This window comes from Chelonia mydas, chromosome 1 (assembly GCF_015237465.2).
Source record: "Chelonia mydas isolate rCheMyd1 chromosome 1, rCheMyd1.pri.v2, whole genome shotgun sequence".
Classification (NCBI taxonomy): Eukaryota; Metazoa; Chordata; order Testudines; family Cheloniidae; genus Chelonia; species Chelonia mydas.
In genome coordinates this window covers 311,161,935-311,174,168 of record NC_057849.1, presented here as the reverse complement: position 1 = coordinate 311,174,168, position 12,234 = coordinate 311,161,935, and the positions used below count along the sequence as shown (strand labels likewise).

The window sequence follows — 12,234 nt, the reverse complement described above, 5'->3', positions numbered from 1 at the left end:
CCTCTCACCTTCCTATGCCCAACACCCATCCATCCCAGTTACTTAGGCAGGGCACTGGCATGAGGCTTTGTCTCTAAAAGACTGAAGCAAAACTGTAATGAGTAGTGTGGGGGCAGGCAGGAGAACTGGTGAGGGGAAGGATATATTTACATAATAGCCAGAGGAGAGGGGTATATACAACATTTTGTTCATCTTCCTACATTTATTTTGGCCTTTTCTTGTCCAGTTTCTCCTACTAGATGGGCTACCATTACATAGCTCATCCCTGTGCCACAACTTAGCCACCCAAAAGAGAAAGGAATCTTTCAGTTCTCTCTGGCATATAAAACTATATGAAAAGATATAGAAGAGATTGGACTGTTTAATAAAGTGATAAGGTCATGTCATTCACCATAAAATGGGTCACTGATCTTGTAATTTCAAATTTCATTTTGCAGAGTAAATTTAATAGTCAAGTGTCATTGTGTATAAAAGCTATAGCTCCTTTGTTATAACATATAATTTTCCAATAAACAAAAGTAACTAGAAATTATTGCGGTCTCACATTTTTTATGATTATCTATAAATTATGCTTCTATCTGTTACAAAAAATCCTACCTTCTCACTGTAAGAGTTAGTTGTATTCCACGCTGAGGCACAAAAGGTTGTATATTTGACCACTGCATAATGTGACCTGTCAATATGATTATCTTTTTCTAGTTTATAGAAAAAAAGGACTTGAGTTTATTGAAGCTAAGAGGTTAGTAGGTTGGAATGCTTCCTAACTGCAGCAAACCTTGTGAAAAGAAGGGTAATTAGGAAGGCTGGTGATTAAGAAAGGCCTCCTCTCAGCTTCTGAGAGGTCAGCTACTGTGTAGACTATAGCTAATGATACTAATTTTACAGCATCTTGTAAAGAATTGTTGTCAAGATACTGGTTTCAAAAAGCTAATAAAAAAGAATCTTCGAAAACCTGTGAAAATTTTCAGCTATAAAATGAAGAACAGACATTGTCTTGATCCTATATTTCACCATGTGCAGAAAATAGATTACCTGACAAAAACAAGAACAAAGAATAGCCTGCAGGAAAACAATAGGATATCTACTTTTGGTTCCTTTTTCAGGATATATAGTGTGAAATATATCTCTCGTAGCTTATAAGAAGAAACCACTCTTTCAATACAGGCATCTCTTTCAAGCTATCAAGGCCTGAAGATGAGATGCAATGTGTGACATGGATCTAAAATGAGGGAATAGACAAAACTTATTCACACACAGGAAACTTAAATTATTGTGCGATTCATTCCATTTGGTACAAATAAATGTTTATATACTTTAAGTGTCATGGTTCTCTACTGTTCATGTACATAATTTTAAACAGTAAAAGTGAGGGTCGGCAAATGTGTGCAACACAGGTAATGTTAGGACTAAAATGAGCGATGTCCCTCGAAACAAGAGTAGAACAGGGAGTCATGCCTTTTCATTAGGGCTGAGCAATGTTTCTATGAATAGTTCACAGTCACAGTTTCAGACTTCAGTGCATTGAGGATAGAAATAAATTAAAGTTACTGAGCAGCTAAGCTAGCAAATTTTCCATGTTGACAGTTAGGGATGGTGAAATCAGGGAAATAATGTGAATATTTTTCCTTTTTCAATTTGATACTGTGTTAGCTTCTGGGTAACCATTGAGGTATTATAGAAGCTGTTTTGTGCTGGCTTGGTAAATCTAAGTATTGGAATATACACTAGCTTTGGGGATTGTCTGCCCCATTCTTTGCAGTTCACCCTAATTGAGTGTCCTCAGTTGGCTCCCCTGGGACCCTGGTCACAGATACATATTAAATATTTTTAGGAATAAGTGTAGTGACAGACAGAACAAGGAGCAATGGTCTCAAGTTGCTGACAGAACCAGGAACCATGGTCTCAAGTTGCAGTGGGGGAGGTCTAGGTTGTATATTAGGAAACACTATTTCACTAGGAGGGTGGTGAAGCACTGGAATGGGTTACCTAGGGAGGTGATGGAATCTCCAGCCTTTGAGGTTTATATGGCCCGGCTTGACAAAGCCCTGGCTGGGATGATTTAGTTGGTGTTGGTCCTGCCTTGAGCAGGGGGTTGGACTAGGTGACCTCATGAGGTCTCTTCCAACCCTAATCTTCCATGATTCTAGTGATTTCTGTTCTTCACATATTCCACCTGGATAGTATTTTGGAGGGAGATCATCACAGAAATTTTGAAAAATAGGAATACTATTGCCTTTCAAAAAGTCAAATCCCCCCAAATATCTATGACAAATGCATCCCTGAGTCTCACTACTGAAAGTGCATACCTAGATTTTTATTAATCAACAAAGACTAAGTACAAGGTGGATGACATAATATTCTTTTATTGGGCCAATATCTGTTGGTGAAGGAGAGAAACTTTTGAGCACACAGAGAGCTCTTCTTCAGATCTGGGCAAGACACTCGGAATGTCACAGAGAAATAAAAGGTGAACCAGATTGTTTAGCATAAGGAGTTAAAGTGTTACAAAAGACCATTCAAGGTGAAGTGGGCAATTAACACCTCTGTAGTCATAGGACAAAGGGGGTGAGGGTTTAGTGGATTATAGATACTTGTAATGAGCCATAGTTGTAATGAGCCATAAATCCAGTTTCTTTATTGAGTCCATGAGTTCTAGTAGCTAACCAAAGGAAAAAAAATATTTATAGTGTCCAACAAAGGAAAAAGATTAACTGTAAAATCCTTAACAAACAACACATCTATCACAATCGATCCACCGCTGAGAGGACAGCTATACAGTTGCTGAAATCCAGCCACCAGATAGTGATCAAACCAGTAGACAAAAGGGGCACTATCATGGTCTTCAACCATGATGACCATGTCACCGAGGCCAGCTGACAACTCTCCGACACCACCTGCTATAATGAACTAAAAAAAAGAACGCCACACCACAGTTCATCCAGGAACTTAAAGATATCTTTGCTGTGATGGGAGTGCATACCCCACTATGGGCAGATGGAGTATGCATACACTGACACACTTCCCCAGACAACTCCAACTCCAACTACAACCTCATCCCCCACAACCCACCCTAGGGACCTTCTACTTGCTTCCCAAGATCCACAAACAAAGGAACCCAGGTCAATCTATCATATCTGGCCATGGCAGTCTTACTGAAGGAATATCAGGACTCACTGAAACCATCCTCAAACCACTTACCATACAAAGGGCCATTTTCCTCCAGGACAAAACTGATTGCCTCCAACATTAACTCTGCAACATTAACAATCTCCCTCAGAACACCATCCTTGCCACCATGGATGTCACCTCCCTGTACACCAACATACCTCACTGCCTGCCTCAGATATCTACAGGAAAATGTATAACACTCAGCTATCCAGCCCAAATTCATCCATTTCATCCTCACCCATAACAACTATACATTCAGCAGCAAACACCCACAGCCATGGGTACTAGGATGGCTCCCCAATATGCCAACCTCTTCAATGGCCACCTCAAGTAAGAACTTCTGGAGAAATACACCACAAAACTAATGATATATCTGAGATACATTAATGATATGTTTATCCTCTGGACAGACGACCTAAACTCCCTCTTAGATTTTCACCACGACTTCAACCATTACCCATCCATCAAACTTTCTGTACGGCACTCCCACAACAGCATCAACTTCCATAACACCACAATCAGCTTCAGCAGTGGAACCCTACAGACAATTATATATAAGAAACCCATGTGTAGCGAATTAGTTCATTCTATCATCCATTTATCATTGTGTTATGTGGTGTTATGGTGAATTCAGATGGCATTTCATATATAATCAATGTATGTTAAATAGATTTAAGTTGTAGGATTTTTAATTAGTTTGGGGTGGTAAGTGTGTAGAAGGTATAGAAGTAAAGCATGGCTGAAACATAAGGCCTAGAGGCTGAGACCTGTAAGATTTTAGCTTAGCCATAGTAGGTCTATACTTAAGAATGCTTGACATAAGTAAGTGACCTAGGAATAACCCTGTGCTTGTAAGGTCACAAGGTTATTGCATAATATGTGCCAATGGGTGATGTTGCAGAAAAATGGATTGCAACAGACGACAATGTATTATCCGAGATGACGAGACAACTGATTGTAACATCTTTAAATATCTGTCTTGACTGCAGGGTACATGTCATGCCTAGATGCTAATGAGAATAAAAGGAACTACAAACAACTTATGTAAAATGGGGCACCCCAATATTCATGGGGTGTGGAAGTACAGATATGAAAAAAGGGTTGACACCTTCATACATATGCATAAGGTGTTAGGTTTAGTCAGAATTACAATGTAAAAGAGGGTTCCTGGTTGGGTAAAAGTGGGAAGACTCAAGAGATGACCCTACAGGAAATCCTAGCAGGAACAATCTCTTAAGTGATGATTGTCTATTGAGAGGTCCACCGGACTCTAGAATATCTTTGCGGATGTGAGTATGACTACAGTTATATTTATTGCATAGGTTTTTGTAGGATTTTTATATTCTATATATTATATTTAGGGTAATTGTAACTTTATTTATTGCTTTTATAAAACTTGTAGTACAGATAAAACTTTGTATTTGTGATTGTGCCTGTGGTCATTATCCTTGCACTTGATGTGTTCCTGGAGCCTCCAAAAGCACCAGCGGCAATTTCACACTAAAACTGTAGCAATCAGAGCCAAATACATGGCGGTGTAATACAACATCACTAAATTAACTTTAAATAAAGAAAAGGGCTACACATGGATCTTCTCATATACCTTCACAGATCCAATAACCCCCCCAAACACACCAAGAAGTCTGTTATCTATGGTGAGGCACAGATACCACAGAATATGCTCCAACGCGAAAGTCTGGGATATATACCTTAACACATTTAAAACTTCCTTCATCAGACAGGGACACTCCACTGGAGAAGTAGATTACATCATGTTTCCCAGATACCCCAGGAGAACTTGCTTCAATAAGGAAAAAAAAGCCCTTTGACCACACACCACTGGAACCCGTACAGGTATCATTAAACAATTATAACCCATACTTGATGAGGATCAAATCCTGTTAGGATATAGATATTCAGGCCTGTCTGCAAAGGCCTGTACTTTAAGAATTTAGGTATATGTTTATCATTTAGCTAGTTATAGAGGTATAAAAGAAAGAATCAAAATCACTGTCTGACTGTATAAGGCCTTTTCTCACTGTGACAGTCTGAGGCCTGTTCTTAGGCTAAGGCCTCTGGCTAAGCAGCAGAGGCAGCCATAAGCTGGGAAGCGACAGGTCACATCCTCAGATTCCAAACTAGTCACATTGAAAGAAGGTGCTATTGGGCTGTTAGGAATACAATCCTGACCTGATAATGCCTATCACCTCCACAGAAAGGGAAGTGCCTAGAAGATGTAAAAGGAAACTTAGTTTGATAAGCATACTGTCTGGCAAGAACTCACTTATCAATAGCTGAGATGTGAAATCCTCATTTCCCTATTATCTGTATAATCTCTGTCTGGTTCTGTGATTGTTTTTGTCTGCTGTATAATTAATTTTGCTGGGTGTAAACTAATTAAGGTGGTGGGATATACTTTGTTAAATAATCATGCTACAATATGTTAGGATTGGTTAGTTAAATTTTAGTAAAATGATTGGTTCAGGTATAGCTAAGAATATTACTATATAAATTAGGGACAAACAGGAAATAAGTTGGGATTCAAAAATAAGGCAAAAAGGAACTCGGATTTAAGCTTGCTGGAAGTTCACCCCAATAAACATTGCATTGTTTGCACCTTTGGACTTCAGGTATTGTTGCTCTCTGTTCATGCGAGAAGGACCAGGGAAGTGAGAGGGTGAAGGAATAAGCCCCCTAAAACATCCTGGAAGAAATCTTTCCTGAATCCCTTCTCTTGGCCTTCAAACAACCCTTCCAACCTCACCAATCTCATCAGCAGAAACAAACTTCTCACAGATAAGGACCCTCTCATACAAAGAAGCACCAGACTCTACCATAATAACATGCAAAACCTGCAACCATATTTCCACTGCTATGTTGATCAATACCTCCCACAACACATCTTTCAAGATTAAGAGGTCCTGCACATGCCTATGATAACAAGTAGTATACCTCATCCAGTGCATGAAACACCCCCAGTAACAACTGTGTGGGTGAAACGAGACAATCACTGTGTTCTCAAATGAACTCAAACAGAAAAATGATAAAGTCCAAAAACACCATATTACTCATGGGTAAACACTTTTCACAAAATAATCACTTCATATCTGACCTCTCAGTTCTCATCCTCAAAGGAAACCTGAAGAACACCTTCAAAAGACGAGCCTGGGAGCTTAAATGCATATCTATGTTAGACATGGAAAAACATGGACGCAGTAAAGACACTGGATTTATGGTGCATAATAGCAATCTCTAACTCAATAACCCTCCTTTGTCCTATGACTATTGAGGTGTAGACTGCCATTTCACCTCCAATGGTCTCTTACAACATGTTATCTCTGTATTCTAAACAATCTGTTCCACCTTACATTGAGCTGTGACACTCTGAGTACCTTTCCCAGACATGAAGAAGAGCTCTGAGTAAGCTTGCAAGCTTGCTTCTTTCACCAATAGAAATTGGTCTAATAAAAGATATTACCTCACCAACATTGTCTCTCTGATATTCTGAGACCAACAGGGCTACGGCAACACTGCAAACAAAGAATAAATACCTATTTCTGGGCTTGGCTCTACTTTCACACTGCCATTTACAATGGTGTAATTCTAGTAACTTCAGTAAAGTTGATCCAGACTTACAATTAAGTAAATGAGGGCAGATTCCAGCCCCTGAGTCATACTGATCTTCAGCTCTACTAGTTTCTATATCACTGGATATCATTTATATGTATAACATGTATATGTACGTCAAAACAGAGTAGAGATGGGTGGAGGAGATAGTGCTAGCATCCAGCCCAATTTTAAATTTACACTATACTTCAAGTTTCAATGAGATTTAGGGTTTAAATTAGATGGAGCTGAACATTTATAAGATGGTCTTGAGAGGTTGTGGCCAGATAAGACACAGGTATCATAAGAACAGCAATTCTTGTGAAATATTTAGATGCATCTGGACCAGAATTAGAAAAATAGGCATTTTATAAGATTGCATCTACTATACTGTAACTTCTATGTAAGTTTAAGAAAACCCACATTATATTATAATATAATATATAATAATTAGGGCTCTCAAGAGATTTTTAAACGAGCGTCATCAGCATGGAAGCATGTTCTCTGGAATAGTGGCCGAAGCATGAAGGGGCATACAAATGTTTAGCTTATCTGGCACGTAAATTCCTTGCAATGACGGCTACAAAAGTGCCATGTAAATGCCTATTCTCACTTTCAGGTGACATTGTACCTAAGAAGCAGGCAGCATTATGTCCCCTAAATGTAAACAAACTTGTTTGTTTTAGCGATTGGCTGAACAAGAAGTAGGACTGAGTGGACTTGTAAACGCTAAAGTTTTACACTGTTTTTTTCTTTTTTTTAGTGCAGTTATGTAACCAAAAAAAATCTACATTTGTAAGCTGCACTTTATCATGATAAAGATATTGCATTATAGTACATGTATGAGGTGAATTGAAAAACACTGTTTCTTTGTTTATCATTTTTACAGTGCAAACATTTGTAATAAAAATAATATAAAGTGAGCACTGTACACTTTGTATTCTGTGTTGTAATTGAAATCAATATATTTGAAAATGTAGAAAAGAATCCAAAATATTTAATACATTTCAGTTGGTATTCTATTATTTAACAGTGGGATTAATCGCAATTAATTTTTTTTAATCGCGTGAGTTAACTGCAATTAATCAACAGCCATAATAATAATATATTCACTGGCAAATGTTTATAATGATTTAGGTCCTGATTCAAAGCTCATTGAAGAGTCTTTCCATTCAATTTGAGTCACATGGACAAAGACTGTATTTTAAGGCAGAAGCACAAATAGAAAGAATTAAGGTTGAATTTTCAATCTGAATTCAGCATCCCCTGACCTTTGGGAGTTTGATTTCTCAGTGTAGTGTTACTATATTAGTAGTAGATTTATTGTTTGTTTTTTGGTTGGTTTGGTTTTTTAAACATGGAATATATACATATGGAGTCTTCACATTGCCTTTAACCTAATCAATTGGTTTTCACACTAAAACTGATTTGAAAGTGGTGGTCAGTGATTTCCTGCAGTGGATGAACCTGTGACCCGCCTTTGATACTTTTGACCATAAGGTGTTGAGGTGGTTGTGATCGCTCGCTGGAGTGGAGGGAGTCTCTCTTGACTGGTTCTGCTCCTTACATTGAGAGATGTCAGAGGGCAATTTTGAGCAATGGCCTTTCTGCCCGAAGGGTTCTTTCACGTGGGTTACCACCAGGTTCAGTATTGTCAGATCTCTTGTTCATTGTCTATCAGAAGCAGTTGAGAGTTCAGTGAGTAAACGTGAGATCAGTGGTGCCAAAATGATGAAACCCAACTGTGACACTTATTATCCCTCTGCCTCAGCAAGAGAGAGAGAGAGAGAGACTTGCTTGTGTTTTATTGAGTTTCAGCTCTCTGACACCAACAGTCTGTCAGCTACCCAAACAATCCCCTCAGCGCTCTGCCATGCTTTCCCTTGCAATGTAACAATAGGTGCACCCTGAGCCCCCTTGAAGCATTCCCCTACAGTGTCCAGTCCTTAACCATTGAACATTCACAGAAATTACCAAGTCTGCTGTCCCCAAAGAAACAGTGCACCCACCAGCTCCTCTATAACATCACAGCACTGAGATATATTTATAGGAAAATAATCGTAAGTTTATTATCAAAGATTAAGGTTTAAGAGCTACTGAGTAAGGATAATAATAGAAATGGTTACATATAAAACAGAAAGAATAACATGCCTCCTAGAGTCTAAACTTAATTTCAACAGGCTAGACCCTTAATTCAAATAGTTTATCTCCCCTAAAGTAATCCCCCAGTGTGGCTGGGATCCCACTTTCATGAATGCAAAAAGTGCTGTTCTTTTTGCTTCCTCAGTGAAGGACAAAGATGTGTCTTCTTAAACCCCCAAAGTTCATTGTTTTGTCCTCAGAGACAGGATGACCCATGTGGTTTATTCCCTAGCATGCTGGCTCCATGTTGCCTTCATATCCTCATGTTGACATTGTATGCAAATAGACTTCCACAGTGTTGACTTCCAATGCTTATTTTACATGTGAACTATGGTGGTGCTTTTCTGGTCAAAAGCTGCTTGTCAGCCCTGACTCTGATTTAAAAACATATTTTCTAGTATATATACACAACTCCTTAAATATCATCTGGATGTACATCTTGCAATGTGATGATCAGTATGACATAGTATTTTAATAGATACTTCACAACACTCTCTGTGCCGGGTATCATGAGTTTGTCAGTCCTGTCGGAAATTACTGTTATGGAACAGTGAACCCTTTTCCAGTCAGAATGGAGGAGTTCTTAGAGTCACACTAACTTCCATAGATTCATAAAGTTTAAGACCAGAAGAGAATGCCTTCACTTTGCCACTAAACCAGTATGGGCTTTTAGCTAAAGTTAATCTCTTTCTTCACTGTGAAATTTTGGCTTTTTGGCCATGTAATAAATGCTTAAGGAACTCTCAAATTTTAAAATCTTCATTTTTATTGTTTTTATATAAAAGATAAGCACATATTGTAACAAAACATATATAAATGCATGCACAAAGCATATAAATAACAAAATTCAGTATTTATTATTTGAAAAACCTGGAAAAAACAAACAAACAAACCAACCCAACAACAGCAACAAAAACAATCCTGATCCCATGGAGGTCATGCAGGGCATCAATTATAAAAGTGACTAAACAGATAAATAATTGAGAACATAACCTATGAGTATTAGGGCCTAATATATACTAAACTGCAAAAGTATACAATAGTTTCATGACATCTTCATATTTTTTCCAAGTGTTTCTGTTAGACAGAGTTATTTTTCCATTAATGCAATAGTGGAGAGCTCACTAAGCCAGTCTATATATGAGGGAGGAATTGCAGATTTCCATTTTCTCAAAATTTTCTTTTGGCCACTAAAATAGTCACTGCAATCCATTTCTTAATGGTAACTAATGATACCAATTCATCCAGCACCCCTGAAATACACAACCTTTGAGAAGGAAAGATAGTGACACTTAAAGTTTTTGAGAGAGAGCATTGAATCTGGACTTCCAGAACACATGTATTTTTGACAGGTATAGAGGATGGGCAAAAGCTTGGTATGTGGTTGTTTGCAGCTCCCACATTCATTGTGGATTGTCAATTCAGCCTTAGGCAAACATTGCGGAGTCCAGTAGTACCTGTTTAACATCTTATTCTGGAAGAATCACAAGGATAACATTCCTGAAGTATCTTTCCCATTAAGTCAGATATCTTCCCAGGTTTCTGTTGTGATTGTAAAGCTAAGATATTTTTCCCATTTTTCTTTAAGACTGAGAGGGAAACGCAAAGCATTACACCACTTATCAGTGATTCCTACAAAGTGACTTTTGTTTCCATATTTCTTAACATGTTCTTCTAGAACGCTCAATTTTCATTCGTTTTTGTCTGCCTAAATTTTTCCTCCTTGTAAATTCCATTTATAATTTTCTTTATCTTAAGGAAATAGATATAAAATTACTGTCTGGGACTTTCCTCATTTGCCCATATTGAAAGTAATCAGGTCAGGATCACTGGTACCATCTAGTCCGGTGATTAATTCATCTTTATGCCTCATAATGAGGTCCAAAACAGAGTTACCTCAGGTTGGGTGCAATACCTTTTGTGTTAGAAACTCATCACCTCCCATTTTAAAATACCCTAAAGTATCATTTACTTCTGGCCGCATGAGCCCTTCAGCATACATCTTCCAAATTGAATTCCCTTGTAACAACACATTTTTTTCTTTCTACACATTGCAAACAGGTGTTTAAGGAGTAACTCATCCTGTTCTCTCATTTAATTTGGTGGGCTGTAACTGACTCTGATCAGTACCCTCATCCTGGAGCTTGTTAGTAAGCACATCAATTCATATGCATTGAAGATCTTACAGTTCTCAGTTACCAGTAACTTGAAAAGAGGTAATGGCGTCTTTAATGTAGAGTTCCCCTGCACACACACACACACTTTACCAACTCTATGCTTCCTGAACTGGTTATAACCAGTAATTTTTCACATTCCAGTCATGTGAATTGTCCCACCAGGCTTCAGTAATGCCAATTATATGAAATTTCTTCTCATCAATGAGAATTTTCAATTCCTATTACTCGTTGCCCAGGGGTTAGATTCACAAAGGAACGTAGGGACCTAACTCCCATTGATTTGAATGTTAGGCGCCTAACTATCACTGTAAATCCCACTCCAGATTCCTATATAAGTAACCAAAAAATGTCTCCTCTTCACATTCTTTGCCACATTTGTTCAATTTGTTTACAACACACTGTGTACCACATTTGCCTTCTTAGCACCCTCTCCTTGTATTGCTAATTTAATGCCCTCCTGAAAATCGTAGTGAAGGTCCAGATGAGAAAATTAGCCCTCCTACCAGTTAGATTCAAGCGATCCCTTCCATGTATCCCCTCTCTCACTGGAATGTTGCCCAGTGTTCCATAAAACCACATCAGTCACACAACCAACAGTTCACCTCTGGTATTTTCTGCCTTCTCCGGCTCATAGGAAGGATCTCTGAGAAGATCAACTGGACATTCATTTTCTTCACCTCTTTTCCAAGATTCCTGAAATCTGCTATAATCTGTGTAGTTCCATGTCATTGGTTCCGATGTTTTTTCAATGTATATTATTTCTCTGTTGTCTGACCTGGCTTTTGCAATGCCTCCTTCAATATCATCTTTGTCTCTGTCAGAAAATGCAACATAATTGCAACAATTAGGAGAAAATGCTGCTCCATTCAAACTATATGGGTAATTCTTTCCTAGTTTGCATAATTCTTATATCTGAAATACAGTGAATCTTTTTTAGTAATTCAGCAGTTTGTGACAATTGTTTTTAAAAGTGGCTGATCCAAAAGAGATTTAATTTCTTGGCAAAATATTATACATATTTGATCCCATTACTTTAAATAAATCTCTGCTTTTGGTGTGAATATGTGTTTGCACAGATGTAAAAAATTAAAAAAAATGTTTAATGAGAAGTAGAACAAATATTTTAGCCATTAGAACGATT

General features: G+C 38.0%; 1 long non-coding RNA gene across 1 annotated transcript; it reads right to left on the bottom strand.

Moving 5' to 3' along the window:
* Positions 1 to 245: 245 nt before the first annotated feature.
* Positions 246 to 6,705, bottom strand: LOC122462334. Its single transcript, XR_006284820.1, has 3 exons — positions 6,572 to 6,705; positions 2,411 to 2,416; positions 246 to 258 (listed from the first exon to the last, which is right to left on the bottom strand). It is a non-coding gene; the product is annotated as an uncharacterized LOC122462334 (long non-coding RNA).
* Positions 6,706 to 12,234: the final 5,529 nt, after the last annotated feature.